Source organism: Macaca fascicularis, chromosome 4 (assembly GCF_037993035.2).
Source record: "Macaca fascicularis isolate 582-1 chromosome 4, T2T-MFA8v1.1".
In the NCBI taxonomy this organism is placed as follows: domain Eukaryota; kingdom Metazoa; phylum Chordata; class Mammalia; order Primates; family Cercopithecidae; genus Macaca; species Macaca fascicularis.
The window spans coordinates 172,331,561-172,351,448 of NC_088378.1; positions in this window are offsets into that span (position 1 = coordinate 172,331,561).

Here is a 19,888-nt window from a genome sequence, read left to right on the forward strand (position 1 = left end):
CAGGATTTTAAAAGCAACTCATAAAATAATTGGCATTGCAGCATGCCATAATACATTTTTTTAAATGGAAAGGAAAAATGATAGATACAAAATTTCCAATAACGACAAAAACTGTAACTGACATAGATTTGATCTAGCAAAAGTTATAGGCCGGGCACGGTGGCTCACACCTGTAATCCCAGCACTTTGGGAGACCGAGGCAGGTGGATCACCTGAGGTCGGGAGTTTGAGACCAGCTTGACCAACATGGTGAAACCCCGTCTCTACTAAGAATACAAAATTAGCCGGGTGTGGTGGTGGGCGCCTGTAATCCCAGCTATCAGGAGGCTGAGGCAGGAGAATCGCTTGAACCTGGGAGGCAGAGGTTGCAGGGAGCCGAGATGGTGCCATTGTACTCCAGCCTGCGCAACATGAATGAAACTCCATCTCAAAAAATAAAAATGTTTTAAAAGGCTTTTTTGTCGTTGATTACCAAACATTACTGAAAGGCAAGAAGAATTGAGTAATTAGAAAGCTGAACTATACCCATGGATGAAGAGACTCAAAATCATAAGAATATCAATTCTCCCTTATTTAAAATATAAATTAAAAGCAATTACAACATAAATTCTAATAGGGTATTATAGACTTTGGCAAGATGACTCTTGCCAATATGGAATGTGGAAGAATAGTTAAGAAATGTTGAAGAATGAGGAAAAGTGTGGGCGAAGGATTACCCAGGTGCCAAGGCAAGAGACTGAAGGCACAAACTGTAGCAGTATAATAAAGCAAATGTTAGAATAAAGAAGAATTATAATACAAATTAGATATAGAGATGATCATGGACAATTATCAATCATTAGTATAAACATTATTAATCATTAGCTTTTAATATTACCATTTGTTGCATTACTAATATAACCTGGGAATAACCGGCAGGTATAGGGTCAGGTGCTGAAGGGACATTGTGAGAAGTGACAAGAGGTGAGCCTTCTGTCACGCCCGCATAAGGGCCGCTCGAGGGCTCCTTGGTCAGGTGGTAACGCCAGTACCTGGGAAGGCACTTGTTACTTAGCAGACCGCGAAAGGGAGTCTCCTTTCCTTGGAGGAGTCAGGGAACACTCTGCTCCACCAGCTTCTTGTGCGAGGTTGGATATGACCCAGGCCTGCCCGCAGTCATCCGGAGGCCTGAACCCCTCCCTGTGGTGCTGTGCTTCAACGGTCACGCTCCTCGTCCACTTTCATGCTCCTCCCGTACTCCTGGTTCCTCTTTGAAGTTCGTAGTAGACAGCGGTAGAAGAAATAGTGAAAGTCTTAAAGCCTTTGGTCTTTCTTGTAAGTGTAGAGAAGAAAACGCTGACGTGTGCTGCCTTCCCGCTCTGCTGCGGCTGCCTATAAGGGAAGGGCCCCTGTCCCATGAACGTGTGACTTGCTTGACCTTATCAATCACTTGGACGACTCACCCTCCTTACCCTGCCCCCCTTGTCTTACATGCAATAAATATCAGCGCGCCCAGCCATTCGCGGCCGCTACGTGTCTCCGCGTCTAGGTGGTAGGGGTCCCCCGGACCCAGCTGTCTTTTCTTCTGTCTCTTTGTCTTGTGTCTTTATTTCTACAATCTCTCATCTCTGCACAGGAGGAGAAAATTCACCCACAGGCCCAGTAGGGCTGGACCCTACAGAAAAGCAATTACTTTAACAGTTAATGCAGCGTATGAAGCTATTGTAACTAATTTAGTGTTTTATTGGCATGGAGATGGTCTAATATACAAATGAAGCAGAATCCAGAAATAGGGCAGAGTGTATGTGAAAATTTTATCCCTAAAAGCATTGCTATTAAGCACACGGAAGCCAGGATTTCCTTCAAAATCAATATGGACATATGAGATATAAGGCAGGGGTAAGCATTGAATGGACGGGAATTAGCCAAGCGCTGGTGGTGGCTGGGGTTGGGAAACAGGCACATGAGTGTTCACTGTTTTTTGTCTCCTTTCACCAAAAAAACTTCTGTTACAAAAAGTATTTTAAAAGTATATCATACAGTAATATATCTTTGTTAAAATAAGTTTGTATTGTGTATTTTTGAGGTTTATAACATGACGTTATGGGATACATATAGAGAGTAAGATGGTTCTAGAATATATAATGGGTAAAAAATGTCCATGGTCAAATGAGAGATTATGCAATAAACAGTTATTGAACAATAAGTTATACTGTAGAAAACAAGACAAAATTCTTACTTTCGCAAACTCACATATACTCACCCCCCTCATATACAGGCACAGCACACACCCTCCAGAGGAATTAAAGACTTAGATACAAAAAGCAAACTTTTGGAAGAAAATAAAGGGGAACATTTTCTAATTCTAGGGTAGATTATTATTTCTTTAACATGAAACACACATAAAAACACTACTAATAAAGGAAAAGAAAAATTAGTTTAACCATACTCACTGAAATTGAAAACCTCTCTAACACAAAAATGACTTAGAACTTTTTCTTAAAGCCACGAACTGGGAAGAGATATTTGCCACAGCTAAAACAGAGGATGATGATCCATAATATAAAAAGGACTCTTATGAATCACTAAGAAAATGGTAAAGAATTTTTAAAAACTAGGCAAAATTAATGAACAGCAAATACACAAACAAGAAATCCCAAATGGCAATTAACAATAGGTAAAGATTCTCATCCTTAATAAAATCTGACCAATGCAAATTACAACATCAGATACAATTTCACACTCACCAGCTGGATAAAAATTTTAAATTTGACAACAATTAACATTGTTAATTTGAAGTACTGGAAATGCACATGTAATGCTGGTAGAAATGTAAAGTGTTAAACTTATTTTGGAGAGAGACTTGGCAATGCCTATTATATAATGAAGATGTGTAAAACCTAAAACACAAATCAATCTAAAAATAAATGGCACAGTGGCTCACGCCTGTAATCCCGGCACTCTGGGAGGCTGAGGCGGGCAGATCACAAGGTAAGGAGATTGAGACCATCTTGGCTAACACGGTGAAACCCCGTCTCTACGAAAAATACAAAAATTAGCCAGGCGTGGTGGCGGGTGCCTGTAGTCCCAGCTACTTGGGAGGCTGAGGCAGGAGAATGGCGTGAACCCAGGAGGCAGAGCTTGCAGTGAGCCTAGATTGTGCCTCTGCAATCCAGCCTGGGCGACAGAGTGAGATCCATCTCAAAAAAATAAATAAAAATAAAAATAAATAAATAAATAAATAAATGTATAAGAAAAGTAAAGCTCAAAATTATAATATTAAATATAGTGACATGTACAAATGGCATGAGACATGTCCACAAACGTAAATGGGAAAAACATTCCTAATAACAGAAAAAGGCTTACAAATCGTACCACAAAGCAAAACCCAATATTATGCTGTATGTAATCATTAAAAATAAAATTATCAGTGAAAGTGTGTTAGGCAAATACAAATAAAAAGAAGAGTTTGTTACTTTACTATGACTTCATTGATTTCAAGGCAAAAGTACTAAGTGAGACAAAGAGCAAAGTGGGAGGAGTGGCACTACCCGACTTCAAGAATTCCTAGAAAGCTGCAGTAATCAAGGCAACGTGGTACTGGTGGAAGAAGAGATCGGTGGAATTATAGGCCAGAAATAGATCCACACAAATATAGTAACTGATCTTTGGCAAAGCAACAGATACAAGTCAATGGAGAAAGGATAGAGCTTAAAACAAACAGGGCTGGAAAAACTGAACATCCACGCACAAAAAAACAAATCTAGACAAACACCTTATAACTTTCACAAAAACTGACCCCAAAGGGATTATAGCCCTAAATGTAAAATGCAAAACTAAAATTCCTAGAAGATAACAGAGGAGGAAGTCTTGGTGCCCTTGGCTTGGTGGTGACTCTTTAGATACAGCACCGAAAGCACGATTCGAAAAGGACGTTCCATTAAGTGGAACGCAATTAAAATTACAAACTTCTTTTCTGAAACAGACACTCTTAAGAGAATAAGGAGACAAGCCACAGACTGGTAGGAAGTATTTGCAAAACACATATCTGATAAAGGACTGATAAGCACAATATCCAAAGTTTTCTTAAAACTCAGTAACAAGGCTGGGCGTGGCGGCTGATGCCTGTAATCCCAGCACTTTGGGAGACCGAGGCGGGCAGATCACTTGAGATCAGGAGTTCAAGAGCAGCCTGGCCAACAGGGTGAAACCCCGTCTCTACTAAAAACACAAAAATCAGCTGGGCGTGGTGACACGTGCCTGTAATTCTAGCTACTAGGGAGGCTGAGGCAGGAGAATCGCTTGAACCCGGGAGGCGGAGGTTGCAGTGAGCCAAGATTGTGCCACTGCACTCCAGCCTGGGCGACTGAGCAACACTCTGTCTCAAAAAATAAATAATAAATAAAACAAAAACTCAGTAATAAGAAGGAAAACAACCCAATTACAAAATGGACAAAAGATCTGAACAGACACTACACCAAAGTAGATACACAGACAGCAAACAAGCATGTGAAAAGATGTTCCACATCAGATGTCATTAGAGACTGCAAATTTCAACGACAATGAGACACACGACCACACACCTATTAGGATTCACACAATTAGAGTAGCAGTCCAGGGATTTCAGTCGTTTATCTGTAGAGTAAAAGTGGCTGTGAACTTTCATAAGCTGTTTCAAAAAAGCATGATTTTTCCAGACAGCCCGGGGGAGATCGTCTGTCTACTGAAAACCGTACGATCCACACTGAAGAGCAGACAAACCAAGCTGCTGGCAAGATGAGGAAAAAGCGATGAGAAGAAGACCCGCCTGAGGATCAACTAAAGGGAACAAAATACTTTGACATCCACGACTAATTTTAATTGTATTTTAATTGTCATTTGCCCTACTAAATATAATCAAAGCCCTATCTGTCAATCATCAGTATTACAATGAAAATATTCTACAAATAAAACTGTTACAAATTTCATATACACGTAGAAAATATATATATATTTGTAGAATATTTTTTATATATATAGTTGTTTTCTCTTTTGAAGGATGTGGCTCTTTATTCTTGACTGTGCCTTAGATCACCTGGGAGCTCTGAAATGTCCTGCCAGGCTGGGCTCGGTAGCTCAGCCTGTAATCCCAGCACTTTGGGAGGCCGAGGGCGGATCATGAGGTCAGGAGATCGAGACCATCCTGGCTAACACAGTGAAACCGCGTCTCTACTAAAAATATAAAAATTTAGCCAGGCGTGGTGGCGGGCACCTGTAGTCCCAGCTACTCGGGAGGCTGAGGCAGGAGAACGGGTGAACCCGGGAGGCAGAGCTTGCAGTGAGCCGAGATCGCGCTACTGCACTCCAGCCTGGGCAACAGAGCGAGACTCCATCTCAAAATAAAGATAATAATAATAATGATGATGTCCTGCCAGTAAAATCAGAATCCTTGGAAGATTTTGAGTTTAGCTTACTTAAAAGGATAATTACCACTGGAAGATGCATTTCTCCTATTTCATTTTTTTTCTTTTTTTTTCTCCGAGACAGAGTCTTGCTCTGTCGTCCAGGCTGGAGTGCAGTGGCGCGATCTCGGCTCACTGCAACCTCCGTCTCCTGGATTCAAGCAATTCTCCTGCCTCAGCCTCCCAAGTAGCTGGGATTACAGGTACGAGCCACCATGCCCAGATATATATATATATATACATATTTGTATTTTTAGTAGAGATGAGGTTTCACCACGTTGGCCAGGCTGGTCTTGAACTCCTGGCCTTGTGGTCTGCCCGACCCAGCCTCCCAAAGTGCTGGGATTACAGGCGTGAGCCACCGCGCCTGACCCCACTTCATATTTTTGACGAGCTCGCCTTTCACAGAAAAATGCTGACAACACTAATAGTAGCTAATACTTGCACAGCGCCCGTCCTCTAATAGAAGACGTAAGAAAACGCCGTCTTCTTTACACATAATACTTGCACAGTGTCCTCTAATAGAAGACATAAGAAAACGCCGTCTTCTTTACACATAATACTTGCACAGCGCCCGTCCTCTAATCGAAGACGTAAGAAAACGCCGTCTTCTTTACACATAATACTTGCACAGCGCCTGTCCTCTAATAGAAGACGTAAGAAAACGCCGTCTTCTTTACACATAATACTTGCACAGCGCCCGTCCTCTAATAGAAGACATAAGAAAACGCCATCTTCTTTGCACAGAGCCACATTCTTAGCTTCTTCATGTACAACTGATTCCTCTTGCCCTTTGAGAAGATAAAATCCATTCACTTGGTTGTGTTTAATTTGGGGAACAAAATGGAAGACATTGAACCTGTCCACATGCAAAAGCAGGATGAAGCAGGATGGAAAGCTATCTATTTTGTATGCTCCCAGTGGCATGAAACCTAAATTATGAAGAACTTAAATAATCCTGGGAATATTTTTAAAGCCATTTTCCACTCCACCACAGTAATAGGACACTCTCCTTGTAGCTCATCTTGCCATATCCTTCAGATGTCTGACACGACATTTCCTCTCCATGACTATTTGTTAACATGTAGGCAAGCCCCCGAAATGGGACGACGGCCCTATCTGAAATGCAATGTGATCTGAAAGCCACAGTCAGCACTTCTACCTGTCTTCAAAACAGTCCAACGAGGCAATGCATGGACACACATGGGATGGCTCACTTAAGATTTGTGGGTAAAAGACTAAGGCGCGTTTCCCAGAGGAAACTGAATCCAAAACCCCATTAAGCAGTTTTGTTCTGTCCCTTAAAGTTTCTCTTGCCTGACAACTATCTCAACCCTTGTCTTCTCTTCCCTAATAAGACCTAATCCAAATATTAAGCTCTTGTCCTCGCTTTGCAAAACCCACTCAGGAGAACAAAACCCCACAACCAGCCTTCCAGTGGCAATCTACCATCGTCTCACTAGCAGTGCCCTTAGGGATCTTATCTCCCAGGACGAGCAGCCTCTCACAACACACCTCCCTACGAGACGGAGAAAAGATCTTTCCCCATTCAGTGCACACACAGTTGAACTTGTTTCCAAGGGGTTTTATGGAAGTCATATGACTAAATACTCCTTTCAACTCTACATCTACAGTTCTGAAGATACAAAAATGCACTGAACTTACAGACGCCAAAACAAGGGCACTGAAAAAAGAGAGGGATTATCCAATATGCCACAGTTAATGGCAAAATTTATACCATAACCTAGTCCTCTGACTTACAGCCCAACTTTCTTCCCACTAAGGAGCTCTGCCTCCCAGCAAGGACCAACGTTTCTGCTTGCATCAGGCCCTTAATCTTTATTTTCTCATCCATAAACTGAAGCTGCACCTTGCCCTTGAAAATTATACAAGGAGCCACACTGTGAATGTGTGCACACTTTGTGTTTCATAGAGGAAACATATTTAATCAGTACAAGGTGTGTCTCTAACAACGATCTACGTTTTGACCTCTGATATATGTCAATGACTGTTGTCATACATTTCAAAGCAAAATACAGCCCAATATTGTCCTGGTAAGCCAGGCATGTAAATTAACTCAGCCATAAAACCTTTAAAAAATTAAAGGAGGGGGCTTTAGCAACTAGATTAAAATATGGAACCACATAAGTGTTTCAGGCTGTTGGTGCTCCTCACTGCCATCCTGTATGCCACTGTCATGACATTGACAAGCCTGACTGGGACTGGTGACTCTGCTATGGGTTAGCAGATATTTTCAATCCTTTCAGATCATTCGTGTTAATGTATCTCAAACTGCATCAGCTCAAAGAAGAAGAGGAAATTGAAACTACCAGCTGAGATCAAGCGGATTATCAGTCTCGCCTCCTCCCTCCCTTCTCCCGGCACTTTGCCTATCAGGGTACTGTGGCAAACTGAAGCGAAGGCATAGCCAGTAAATCATTTTTCTTTACAATGTGGCTGATTCCTCTGTGCCAAGAGAAGCATGACATCTTAAAGCAGGTGACACTTGGTGACTCAATGGCATTAACTTCATGCCCGGGAAACTGAATTTGCTGGGTTTTTTTTAAATATAGAAAACACATTGGAAATATATGTGTCTGGCAGGGGGGTGAGATTGGCATTAAGGTAAACAGCCAGCAAATTGTTCGTAGCAATGAACTGGGGCGGCGCCTTTTCATTCCAAAACTTCAGAAATTAGAGACTGGTCACCAGATGTTGTTTAAAAAAATAGATTTTTTGAAACTAATTTAACTACTAAATTGCTAAAAGGTACATTCTGGTAAGTCCTCTTTTAGCTGAAAATGTCTGTGTCTTGTTAAATGTTTATTGAATAGTGTAATTATATTGCTTTTGCTGTTAAATGATATTGACATTCTTGAATAAGAAAGATTTTTATTCAGGCAAGATGAAATGTGAACATCTGGCAGCAGCCTTATGTGGAACGTTGAAACAAACAAACAAAAATCTTGACCAGTGTGTTCCTTTTTTTTTCTTTTTCCCTTTCCCAAGTTTTCTGGATGTGACTCACATCAGAATATACTTAAACCTGAGGACTCTGTCACTTACCATCGAAATGTTCAAAGTAAATCCTTAGCAAACCAGTGGCTGCCGAAGAGGAGTCGATTCACCCGTGAAACAACTGTTTCTCAAACAATGAGCCGGCTGTTTGGTTCACTTCAAACTATCACGAGAGTAAAAAGGAAAAACTAATTTTAAAAATAGATGGAATACAATGGCCATTTGTCATAATATTACAAGAAGCTTCATATTTTCTGTAACAGATTTATTTGGCCTCTAAGACACCACAAACAGGTAAGAAATTAATACCGAGGTGATATTCTTCCGCTTGCTAAGGGGCTTCTTTACACAGAATGTCTCGGTTTTAGGAATCTCCTCATTTGATCCATGGCATGACTGACTCTCATAAAGTGACTGGAAGAGGCTCAGCAGAGTGGCTGGCTCTCCGTGTTCCAGCACGTTTCCTTCTTCTCTTTCCCATTTCCCAACGTGTAATGGAGAATGACAGAAACTTGGCTCTCCTGCAACCCGAGAACTCTTTATTAATTTATAGCAAGATTTTGATTCATAGGGAAAAAGAAGTTACCTATAACCCCGAGTGTTTCACAAGGAATCTTCATTGCAGAACTTTTGTTCTTTTAGGTATTCCTGTCAAAAGATAGATTTAGACATCAGAACAAGTAAAATATAATCAAATGCAAATGTCTAAGACCAGCTGTATCTACATAGCAAAGCAACAGTTGGCAGACCAGTTCCCTTCGTCCAAGCCCAGCTCTGAAGGCTTTCGTTCCTCTGAAATATCCACAGTGGTTATCAAGAATGTCCCCAGTTGGCCAATTTCTCAGCTTCCTGTTTGCTTTAGTTGCTTCCTCCCATACAACCATGGCGTGACAAGATAGGACCAGAGGTCTCGCTCCTGCTCTTCCGCTCATCCACACAAAGGCTGTTCTAGTTTGTCAGGAAGGCCCTGGGCAAGAGGGAAGATCCAAATTCTATAGTCCCTGAACAGGTTCTGACTCTAAACTATCGCCACTATCTATTAAAATAGCCTCGGAATCTCCACTGTCTGTTAAAATAGGCCTGGAGAGATGAAGAGAATTAATAGGGACATTTAAGTGGGGGAATAGCACATGAACGCACGTGTTGCTGTTCACAGGGTGGTGAAAAATGAGTAGCTGAAGCAAGTCAGAGCAGGGGTTGTGTTCAGTCTTGAGCATTGTGTAGGTGGAGGGTGGAAGCGAGTAACATAAGAGAACCACACGTACAACGGCTTACGTTAACCTGGCGAGTGAAGACGACTGCAAGAAACTTGGCATGGCTGGAGCACAGATCTTGAATAAGAAGAGATTTAACCAGCAATAAAGAAATTAAGTAGGCAGGAGTCAGGTAATCACGTCCCCGGCAGGCTGTGAAGTTTGAATTTAATCCGAGAGGCAATGGTACTTTTGACAAGGGTATAATATGATCAGCTTCGTGTTTTAGAACGATCACCCCTATGATATTAGAAGAACGGATTGGAGGGATAATAACATAAGGATGAAGAACAATATGGAGAGGAGAAATTCTGCAAAGTTAGCACACACAGGCCTCCTTGTGTGATAGAATGAGGATGGAGATGGAGAGCACCTCTGTGGTTTCAGTCACTGTCTCCATGAAGATGCTAGTCTTAAGTTGGAGGAAGAAGATGAAGGAGTTTGGTTTGAGATATGATACACCAGAGCTTCTTATGAAGCTGTGCAGTGGAATTCCCAGTGAAATTCATGAAAGATAACTACAGAAAGAGAGAGAGAGAGAATGTATAATGTATATACACACATATACATGCATATATATAAATTATTTGATTAAAATAACACATGTTCATTTTAGAAAACTGATATGCAGCTGGACTGGATATTACAGATTCAATAGTTAAATATCTTAAGTAATAATCGCCATCCAGCTCATATGTGGAGCATACATTTCAAAGTTAGTATAGAATAAAATGCATTTAAAAGTAGAACTGAATGGTACTGATGACATAGTTTGACTATCATGAACTAAGGATGACTTTAAACAGCCAAGTTACCACAAGGAAGTATAGCTCAATATTACCTATGCCAAAATCTAAATTACATTCAAATGGGAGATACTAAGGAACACAGAGTAAAGCCAGGTTAACTCTTCACCTTCATGGAAATATCTCCGCAGCCAGCTCATCTTGGCAGACCTGTTACAAAACAGCTGCCCAAGAGACATATCCTCAGGTCCATCTACAGTTGGGGCAACTAACTCTACCCCTAGGATTTTCCATTTTCTGTGAATGGAATCCCAGGATCTCAAATAATAATTGCTGAAATACATGAGCAAATCAGAAACTTTCTTTAGGGAAAAAAGTTAACTTTTTTTTTTTTCTCTATAGCTAACTTCCATTGGGAAGTGAAGTGGAACCTCCTCGGGAAAGAATAAAAGTCAGGACCTGTCATTTTCTTTTTTAACTTTTAGGTTCAGTGGTACATGTGCAGGTTTGTTATATAAATAAATTGCATGTCACGAGGTTTGGTATTCAGATTTAATTCATCACCCAGGTAAGAGGCATAGTACCCAATAGGTAGCTTTTCAGTCTTCACCCTCCTCCCACCCTTTACTCTCAAGTAGGCCCTGGTGTCTGTTGTAGGATCTGCTGTTTTCATAAAAGATCATAAACTTTAAGATTCCTATATCAGTATCTGATGTCCATGGGAACTCTTCTCTCTCACGCACATAGAATATATGCACCCCAGGCACCTCAGAAAACTGCTCAATGTTTTCTTTGTTTAATGAGGTGTAACTTACATAAAATGCACAAACCTAGACGTGCATCACTTACATGTGAACTCTTACATGGGTATACACCTGTGCAATCATCAGGGCAAGACATTTTCAACATCCAAAAATATTCCCCATGGATTTACCCGGTAACAACTGACCTGGACACTACAGATAAACACTGTTCTGACCTCTGCTGTCACAGAGTCGCTCTGCCTGTTCTTGAAATGCAAGTGGAATCACACAGCATCTTTTTTATCTGGCTTCTTTTGTTCGACACGTTGTTTTTGAGATTCATCCATGTTGCTGCATGTGCCAGGAGCCTGTCCCTTCTCACTGTTGTGTGGTATATTCCATTGTACAAATATACCGCAGTGTGAATTCATCTTCCTTCGATGGACATCCGAGCTGCTTCCAGTTTCTGGCTCTATGAAAAGCTGCCACCAACATTCTGGTGCATATCTTTTGGTAGACATAAGCACTTCTTTCACTTGGATATTACCTACAATGGGTAGGTGTATGTGTAGCTTTGGATATACTGTAAAACAATTTTCTAAAGTGGCTGCACACATGTATGCTTCCACCAGCAGAAAATTTAATCATGACTTACCCACCATTTATTTCTATACTAGTGTGGACAGAATTAATATTATATTGGAATAATAAATGAACCATGCCAACTTCTTATTCTCCTTGGTCATTAAGTGCAGACCTCGTTTCAAGCTAAAGCACCAGAAATGCTTGCGTTTATTATACTGTTTTTGATACCCCAAAGAATATCTCATTGTATTTCATTAAAAATACATATAAGAAATAGACATAAGAAGAGTGAGAATTTCTCATTGTTATGACAGACAGCTGAAGGACCTTCTAGCTTACTCAAAATCAAAGACAGTTGGATTTGGTCATTTAAACACATTTTAATTTTTTTATTTATACATAATAATTATACGTATTTATGGGGTACATGTAATAGTTTGATATATGCATATAACGTGCAGTGATCAAATCATGGTATTTAGGATACCCATCACCTCAAAATTTATCGTTTATTTGAGTTGGGAGCACTTCAAATCTTCTCTTCTTGACATTTTAAACATAGCCAACCTCGAAAGTAAGAATTTTAAAAATCCTTTGTGCCCTAAATTAGAAAGGACACTAAAATCAGAGTACAATATTGGAGTTGACATCAAATGACCTATGCAAATATCATAATAAATGCCCAAAGTAGAGAAGCCTACACACTCACTTGAGAATCAAGAGTCAAATGTTCACGTCGACACTGCCAATTCATCTTGTCCCAAGGTAAACTACTTATCTTGTGGATTTCCAAACTTAGTGAATTTCATTCACCCAGTTACCCAAGCCAGAGTCAGGGATTAGCAAACTTTTTCTGTAAAGACTCATACAGCAAACAGTTGAGGCTCTGCAGACCGGATGGTCTCTGTCACTCAACTCTGCCTCTCACGGTGCAAAAGCAACCACAGACAACGCATAAGTGAACAGCCATGGCCGTATTCCAATAAAACTTTATTCATAAAAACAGGCAGCAGATCAGATTTGCACCAAGCGTTACGGTTTGCTTACCCCTGCTAATTAGGGAATCTAGGCTCCTCCAACTTATTTAATCCTTATTAAAAATTGCACTATAACTTGTTCCCTCTTCTAATGTTTCTGGCTCTATGTGTTGACTACTCAAATTTATTATGTTTCTCAGTCTTTCCTGTTATTGTGTATGCTTCACTCACTTTTAGCCATTGCATAATATTTTGATGTGTCAACATTTTTTTAAAAACCTATTTATCCATTTGATCATCAATGAATATTTGGGCTGTTTCTACTTTGGGACCTCAATTTCCTCAACTAGAGAATACAATACTATCTACTTTATATGTTTTTATGGGTTAAATAAGACAACATACATAAACTGCTTGAAAATGTGTCTGACACATGATACATCCAATAAAAAGTTTGCTATGATTGTTGTATGATAGTTACATCTGGATGCCCCACCCCTACTTTACTGCTACTTAACTGAGTTTGAAGGTCATGTTCCTTCTCTGTCTTATTCGCAGGACCCACTATAGTGACTCAATGAATGATTATTAAATGTTGAAAATGAATGAAAAATTTAGGAGAAAATTGAACATGATCCTTATTTAACAAACACATGCTAAGAAATTCCACCCAAAATCTCAACAGGGCTTCTGTGGAATTTGATAAAATAATTCTTAAATTTATATAACATAACCAAAGACCAGAAACAGGTAAAATATTTCTAATGAAGGAAATGAAGAAAGTGGAGGAATATATCCCATCAGACGTCAAGAATAAATATAAAGCTACTGAAATTAAGAAAATGTAGTATTTATATAGAAAATATAAAGCTACTTGAAATTAAGAAAACATAGTATTTATATAGAAAATATAAAGCTACTGAAATTAAGAAAACGTAGTATTTACATAGAAAATATAAAGCTCCTGAAATTAAGAAAACGTAGTATTTATATAGAAAATATAAAGCTACTTAAATTAAGAAAACGTAGTATTTATATAGAAAATATAAAGCTACTTAAATTAAGAAAACGTAGGATTTATATAGAGATAAAAACATTGAAAAAAATAACAGAAAAGAGAGCCTGAAAGAGGTTTGTGCATTTGAGGAACTATGATAGTTGTTGGAGGTGGCATTTAAAATCAGCCAGTGGGAAAACTGAGGGCTAAATAATAAATGATGCCAGGCAATTAATTATCAATATGGAAAAAAAATAAAATTGGCTCCCTACATCCCACCATATACAAAAATGAAGGGCATAAATATATGAAACAATTCTCTACAATTTTTTAGAACCATAAATATAAAACATAATATATGCTAAAATTAAATCTTTCTATTAATCATATGGCACTCCTTAACAGGGAAATTATGTTGGTAAACTAGGAGAAATTATTTGCAATCCATACAGGCATACCTTATTTCATTGTGTTTCACTGTATTGCACTTAAGGGGTACTACTTTTTTTTTTTTCTCCCACAAATTAAAGGTCTGTGGCAATGCTGCATCCAGAAAGTCTACCAGCACCGTTTTTCCAGCAGCATGTGCTCACCTTGTGTCCTTCTGTCACATTTTGGTAATTCACACAATGGTTCAAACTTTTCAGTTGTTATTACATCTGTTACGGTAATCTGTGATCAGTGGCAGTTGTTGTCATTATTTTAATGGTGCCACAGACTGAGCCATGGAAGAAGGTGAACTTACTTGATGAGTGTTGTGTTGTTCTGACCGCTCCATCAGCTGGATTTCCCCATCTCCCTCCCTCTCCTCAGGTCTCCCTATTCTCTGAGAACAATAATATTGAAAGTAAGCCAATTCATAACCCTACAACGGCCTCTAAGTGCTCAAGCGAAAGAAGAGTCATCTCTCATTTTAAATCAGTTAGGCCTCTTGTGGCAAACAATTAACCAAGTTCTGAACGCAAAGGAAAAGTTCTTGATGAAAATTAAAAATGCTACTCCAGTGAACATTTAAATGATAACAAAGCAAGAGAACCCTATTGCTGATATGGAGAAAGTGTGAGTAGTCTAGGTGGACCAGACCACAATAAACCAGCTACAACATTCTCTTAGGCCAAAGCCTAATCCAGAACAAAACTTAAACTCTCTTCAATCTTTTGAAGACTGAGAGGAGCTGCAGAAAAAAAGGTTGAAGCTAGCAGAGGTTCATGAGGTTTATGGAAAGAAGTTGTTTCTAGAATGTACAATTACAAATGAAGCAGCAAGCGCTTACGCAGAAGCTGCAGCAAGTTATGAGAAGATCTAGCTAAGATCACTGACGAATGTGGCTATGTGAAACAACACATTTTCAGTGTAGTTGAACCAGGCTTCTTTTGGAAGAAGATGTCATCCAGGACTTTCACAGTTAGAGAGAAGTCAACATCTGCTTCAAAGCTTCAAACCACAGGCTGACTCTCCTGTTAGGGGCCAATGTATCCAGTGACTTTCAGCTGAAGCCAGTGATTAGTTACTGTTCTGAGAATCCTAGAACGCTTGAGAATTATATTAAAACTACTCTGCCTGTGCTTTGGAAAAACAAAGCCAGGTGACAGCATATCTGTTTACAGCATGGTTCACAGAATATTTTAATCCCACTCTTGAGAGTGACTGCTCAGAAAAAAAAAAATATTTCTTTCAAAATATTACCACTCATTAATAAGGCACCTAATCACCCAAGAGTTCCGATGGAGATACACAGGAATACGAACGTTGTTTCTACACCTGCTAACACAGCATCCATTCTGCAGTCCATGTATCAAGTAGTAATCTCAACTTTCAAGGCCTACAATCTCAGAAACACATTTTATAAAGGCTATCGCTGCCACAGATAGTAATTCTTCTAATGTATTCAGGCAAAGTGAATTGAAATCCTGGAAAGGATTCACTGTTCTGAATGCCATTAAAAACATTTGTGACTCATGGGAGGAGGTCAGAATATCAACATTAACAGGAATTTGGAAGAAGCTGATTCCAGCCACTATGGATGACTTTGAAGGGTTCAAGACTTCAGTAGACAAGGGAACTGGAGATGTGATGGAAATAGCAAGATAACTAGAATTAGAAGTGGAGCCTGAAAACATGACTGAATTGCTGCAATCTCATGATCAAACTTGAATGGATGAAGAGATGCTTCTTATGGAGGAACAAAGAACATGGTTCCTTGAGGTGAAATCTACTTCTGGAGAAGATGATCTGAACATTGTTGAAAAGACAACAAAGGATTTAGAATATTAAATCAACTTAGTTGATAAAGCAACAGCAGGGTTTGTGAGGATTGACTCCAATTTTGAAAGTTCTATTGTGGCAAAAGTGCTGTCAAACAGCATCACATGCTACAAAGAAATATTTTATCAAAGTACAAGTTGGCCGGGTGTGGTGGCTCATGCCTCCCAGCACTGTGGGAGGCCGAGGTAAGTGGATCATCTGAGGTCAGGAGTTCGAGACTAGCCTGGCCAACATGGTGAAAACCCATCTCCACTAAAATAAAGAACTACAAAAAATTAGCTGGGTGTGGTGGCACATGCCTGTAATCCCAACTCCTCGGGAGGCTGAGGCAGGAGAATTGCTTGGACCCGGGAGGTGGAGGTTGCAGTGCGCCCAGACTGTGCCACTGCACTCTTGCCTAGAGGACAGAGTGAGACTCTGTCTCAGATAGATAGATAAATAAATAAAGGAAGAGTCAATTGATACAGCAAACTTTATTGCTGTCTTATTTTTAGAAATTACCACCGGCCAAGCCTTCAGCAACCACCACCCTGATTGGTCAGCAGCCGTGGACATTGAGGTGAAACCCTCCGCCAGCAGAAAAATTATGATTTGCTGAAGGCTCAAATGATTGTTAGCGTTTTTGGCAATAATTACAGTATGTGGGTGTATATATATAAAATACATATTTATGTATAAATATATAATCTTTAAGTATACAACATATATTTTATATATATACACATTTTTACATATATAGCATTTAAACATATGCTACTTCACACCTAATAGACTATAGTATAATGTAAACATAACATTTCTATGCACTGAAAAACCCCAAAATTCTAGGTTGTATTGTGAGATTCGCTTTATTGTGGGTTCTGGAACCAAACCTGCAATATCAAGGTATGCTGGTAACACTGACGAATGGCTCATATCTAGAATATATGCAGAAATTCTAAAACTCTAGATGAGGACAAATGACCCACTAGAATTACGAGTAAAAGATTAAAACAGGTGCTCCACAGAGGAGGAAATACATATGGCCGTGTCCTCAGCCTCAGCAATCGTGAGAGTGTAAACTAGGACCACGTTAAGAGGCAAAACCTGGCAAGAGTTAAGAAATCTGGGCTGGGCAAGGTGGCTCACGCCTGTAATCTCAGCACTGTGGGAGGCCGAGGTCGGTGGATCACCTGAGGTTAGGAGTTTGAGACCAGCCTGGCCACCGTGGTGAAACCTTGTCTCTACTAAAAATACAAAAATTAGCTGGGTGTGGTGGCGGCGCCTGTAATCTCAGCTACTTGGAAGTCCAAGGCAGGAGAATCATTTGAACCCAAGAGGTGGAGGTTGCAGTGAGCATAGATTACGCCATTGCACTCCAGCCTGGGTGACAAGACCGAAACTCTGTCGAAAGAAGAAAGAAAGAAAGAGAGAGAGAGAGAGAGAGAGAGAAAGAGAGAGAGAGAGAGGAAGGGAGGAAGGGAGGAAGAGAGAGAGAGAGAGAAAGAGAGAGAGAGAAAGAAAGAAAGAGAAAGAAAGAAAGAAAGAAAGAAAAAGAAAAAGAAAGAAAGAAAGAAAAAGAAAGAAAGAAAGAAAGAAAGAAAAAGAAAGAAAGAAAGAAAGAGAAATCTGACAATACCAAATGTTGCAGAGAAGGGGAGCAATGGGAATTCTTACAGACTACCAGTGGAAGTGAAAGTCACTTTGGAAACCAATTTGGCATCATTTATAATATGTAACATTTACCCAGTGACTACCTATATACCATAGATAAAGCCTCACACACGTACACCATGAGGCACGTAGAAGAATGTTTACAGCAATACTGTTCATAAGAGCAAAAAACTAAAAACAGCCCAAATATTCAATGGAAGGAAAATTGGTACATTGATTTTCTTTCTGTTTAGACAATGGACTATTGTACAACAGTTTAAAATAAATTAATTCTACATGACACGGAAGACTCATAGAAATATAATATTGAGTGTAAAAAGAAAGTCTCAGACCACTTAAAATTACAATTATCAAGCCCCAAAAAGTTGAACAATTGTTTAGAAATATAGACAAACGAGATTATATTTTTTAAGGTAAGAAGATGATAAAAATTTAAAAATTGAGATAGCATTCACTTCTGACACCTAAGAGGCACGTGTGGGAAAACGCCAGTTAGTGGAAACAACACCGGTTTCTGTGTGGGTTTATATTCTACCATTATACTTCAGTTTCCATATGTGTTACATATATTCTTTAATATCAAATATTATATAAAATTATAATTTTAAAAATTAAAGAATGAATGAACCAATCTCATTGGTGGGATGCCAGGCAAGATACTATTATTTGTATCAAACAGAGTTTAATCTCCTGCTCAGGCTTGGGAGGGAAAAGCAGCACATCCACCAGCGTAACGAGGAATAGATGACTTTCTCTGGGAACGTCTTGGAGTGACCAGATTTTCCCCAGCGAAAACCAAGCATCATTTCAGGTACGGAAGTAGGAAAAATGGTTTTGAAAAATATTCAGAATACAGAGGAGTTCACTCAAAGTTAAACAAGAAATTCACAACCGTAGTCAAACTTCTACTTAGATGAGGAATTATACACACATGCAAAGGCCCAAATTATAGATGCTGAAGAAACCACGCATTTCCCCTGATTCCGTATAGTCGTGATAATGTGCTCTTCTCTTTAACCTGGTCTCCACTTGCTGATAAGGAGGTAAATACTTTATTAGATCATTTCTTTGCTAATTACAATTTTAAATCATTACAAACTTTAGTTGACAGTCCTGCAGCTTATCAAATGCACTGTAATCAAATGCAGTAATTAATATACTTCTGCCAGAACTTCAAACCCAGTGAAAGAATTGTGTGAATCAACTCACTTTTCTAGGCTTAAGTGTAAAAAGATTGTTCCCTATCAGCTAAGTTTCACAAGCTGGAGATATATTTTAAAAGTACCCAGGTACTAAAGTTTTAATATGAGGTGAAAATTGATATAGAATTTTTTCCCACTAGAAACTTCCTAGACTCTTTCTAATATGTTATATCAGGAAAAACAAATAATTGTCTTGCTTTGATGCTGTCATGAAATTGGCACTAGAAAGAAACCTGTGACTTTTAAAGCGATCTGGTCTCAACAGCACCTAAATTCTTGCTCTCATTCCCCTGGCCACATTGTAGCATCTTTAAAAGATCTCTTGTTTTTCCCTGTTACAGAACAAGAACATTCCTCTAATGCTGATGCCCTGAAGCTCATTTTTTCCCTCATCATGAATTATTGAAGTCATGTGGCCTAAAAACGTGCACACTGGGTAAGAAGAGGCCAAAGCTATGACAAGGTTTTCTTTTCAGAACTGGTTCTTATTCTTAAAGCATGTGATCTGAAAATCTAATATAAGATAGGGTAAACTGAATGTTCACAGAAACCACTCCTGGTACAACACAATTAAAAGAGAAGACGTAGGAAGTTCTAGTACAATGCCTGACTGAGCTGGCAGAAGGGAAGGGAGCTCCGAACAGAAAGTCCTTATCCCAGGAAGTGAGCAGGTGGTCACCAGAGCCAGGCTGTGCCTTGGCATCTATGCCCAATCCTGGTGGCCGAGCTCCTGGATCATAAGGGACCATGCACCAGAAGAGAGGAGGCAAAGCTGGGACCTGAACAGGCTAGAAGATTCGATCAGAGCATAGACAGATACACTGGGGAGCAGTGGCTCCTTCAAGTGTGGCGGAAACACAGTGGTGGAGGAACAAACTGGAGCCTCTATGCTACTCCTGCCGTTTCACTGTTCAGTTGCGTGGTGGGTACACGGGGCATATTCTTTCCATGATATTATTTTCTGTAATATGAAATAACTTTGCAGACGTCAAACCCATGTCAAAATATCAAGGGCAATTTCAGTTCAGA